This window comes from Octopus bimaculoides, chromosome 2 (assembly GCF_001194135.2).
Source record: "Octopus bimaculoides isolate UCB-OBI-ISO-001 chromosome 2, ASM119413v2, whole genome shotgun sequence".
Lineage (NCBI taxonomy): Eukaryota > Metazoa > Mollusca > Cephalopoda > Octopoda > Octopodidae > Octopus > Octopus bimaculoides.
The window spans coordinates 4,052,556-4,055,160 of NC_068982.1; the positions used below are offsets into that span (position 1 = coordinate 4,052,556).

At 41.8% G+C, this 2,605-nt stretch overlaps 1 protein-coding gene across 1 annotated transcript in view; it reads left to right on the plus strand.

The window, feature by feature from the left end:
• The window catches only part of LOC106884239 (uncharacterized), a 58,766-nt gene that overhangs the window by 30,682 nt on the left and 25,479 nt on the right, over positions 1-2,605 (plus strand). The gene's annotated exons all lie outside the window — the stretch shown is intronic.

Genomic DNA, 2,605 nt, shown 5'->3' on the forward strand with positions numbered 1-2,605 from the left:
CCTCACAGAGACAAAGTGGCTGAGTTCCTTTCAAGCGTTGGGCCTCACAGAGACAAAGTGGCTGAGTTCCTTTCAAGCGTTGGGCCTCACAGAGACAAAGTGGCTGAGTTCCTTTCAAGCGTTGGGCCTCATGGAAGCAATGACTGCGACCTTTTGCATTATGTCATGCTTGAGAAGAAGACCCATCAAGCCAAGCAAAATCACAGTCGTGGTAGATACCATTGTCACACAAATTGGCACGTATATGCACCCTGGTGTCATGTAAATGGCACCCGTGCTGGTGGCATGTAAAAGCACCCAATACACTCTGAGTGGTTGGTGTTAGGAAGGGCATCCAGCTATAGAAAACCATACCAAATCAGACTGGAGTCTAGTGTAGCCTTCCAGTGTGCCAGCCAGGTCAAACTGTCCATCCCATGCCAGTATGGATGACGGACGTTAAATGATGACGATGATGAGGATATATAGCTTAAAGGAAATGCTGATCTTGGAAGATTAACTGTTTTATCTTTAGTTTGCCAGCATGTTTTGTTTAATTAATACTTCATTGTCGAACTTGGAACATTGTCCATCTTGGGAGTTTTAGAATCAAAATAGTTGTGCTTACTGAAGTGGGCAAAGTTCCTCATGTAATTACATATGAAGTCATGGTTGAATAAATTCTGCCTTTTGCCACAGAATGTGTGATGGAACAGAATCATCACATTTGGAAAATATTTCAATTGTTTCCTCTTGTAAATGAACAAATTATTTGATCTCAATATATCATTATCATCATCATCATTTAACATCCATTTTCCATGCTGGCATGGGTCGGATGGTTTAACTGGAGCTCGGTAGGCAAGAAGACTGCACCAGACTTCTGTGTCTGTTTTGGCAGGGTTTTTATAGCTGGATGCCCTTCCTAGCACCAACCATTTTACAGAATGGACTGAATGGATGTGTGTGTTTGTGTATGTGTGTGTGTGTCTTTGTGTCTGTGGTTCCCCCTCCACCCATTCACCACTTGACAGCTGGTGTTGGTGTGCTTATGTCCCCATAACTTAGCGATTTGGCAAAAGAGACTGATAGAATAAGTACAAGGTATCGTAAACAGAAAATGTCCTGATGTCGATTTGTTCAACTAAAACCCTTCAAGGCTGTGCCCCAGCATGGCCGCAGTCAAATGACTGAAACAAGTAAAAGAAGAAAAGAAAGAATGTGTCTGTCTGTGTGTCTGTGTTTGTCTTTCCTCCTCCTCCACCTCTTGACAACCAGCGTTGGTCTGCTTACATCAGGGTCGATTTGTCTGACTAAAATTCTTCAAGGTGGTGCCCCAGCATGGTCGCAGTCTAATGACTGAAACAGGTAAAAAATAAAAGATAGTCCTAGGTATACAATGCCTAAAAAAATAGACAGGCGCGTTATGACTAACAAACTTTTAATTAGATGTCTACTTGATCAATGTTTATCCAAGGCTAAACAACAATATGGAATAGGGTGTAGCCCCCCCCCCGCTCCAAAGCCCAATAAAACTGTCTAGGGTCCTTTTTAACTTCAAATTCTGACTTTAAATCCTTTGATAAGTGTAGTTTACAGACGAGTAGGTTCTACTTATTTGACTTGCCCCAAATACTCCTCCATTAATTACAAACATTTGTTTTCGGGTCAGTAAAGATAGACTGCAGCTGTCATTTCTTGACATTTGAAACCCTCTTTCATCATGTATTATTTGAAATCATTATCACCATTTTTTGACGTCTGCTTTCCATTCTTGCATGAATAGGATGGATTGTCCTGGCCCAAGTCAGTTCTTATATGGAATTACTGCCCTCCTACATGTGTTGGAGGGCCATGTTTTATTTATGCTTTATTGCCAAATTGGTAAACCTTGCCAAATTGGATTGGAATCTGATGCAGCTTCCTGGCTTCATAGTTTTCAGTCAAACTGTCCAACCAATGCCAACATGGAAAACAGACGTTAAACAATGATGATAATGATGTGATATGGTTCCTGTGGCTCGTTATCCTTCCTAGTATCAACCCCCTTTAGCTTTTAATCTGGCTGTATCCAGCCATATTCTCCCTGTTTTGTGTTAAAACTGACCTGGTCCCACCTCTCACACCTACTCTACAATGATGTCATTCTAAAAATATACGAACACACCATTGAAATCTTGAAGCTACAAGAATAATCCAAATGCTAAAGAGTTAGAGTCTGCTGAGTATATTTGACCATGGCACCAACACTACAGAGGTGGTCATGTTTTTAACAAGACAGGATCAATAGGTCCTCTCAAGCTCTCTGTTTGATTGCTAATCACTTTATGGCGGGAATTGAGTGTGTTTTGTCATCAGCACTACTAAAGTTACTTTGTACCCTGCAAAACAAATTGTGTCAATTTGGAGCAATATGACTAAGAAATTGAGATGGAGAGTGGGTGACTACGGAAGATGAACCAAGGTGGGGTGGGGTGTGCAGAAAGAAGACAGTATGAGGGGACAGACAGTGTTTGGAGGTGACTGTGTGGAAGGAGGGAGAAATGGGAGAGAGACTCTGTGATGGAAGCGACAAAAGGGGAACAGTGATGACAGTGTCACGAGAGAGAGAGAGTAATTACAGAGG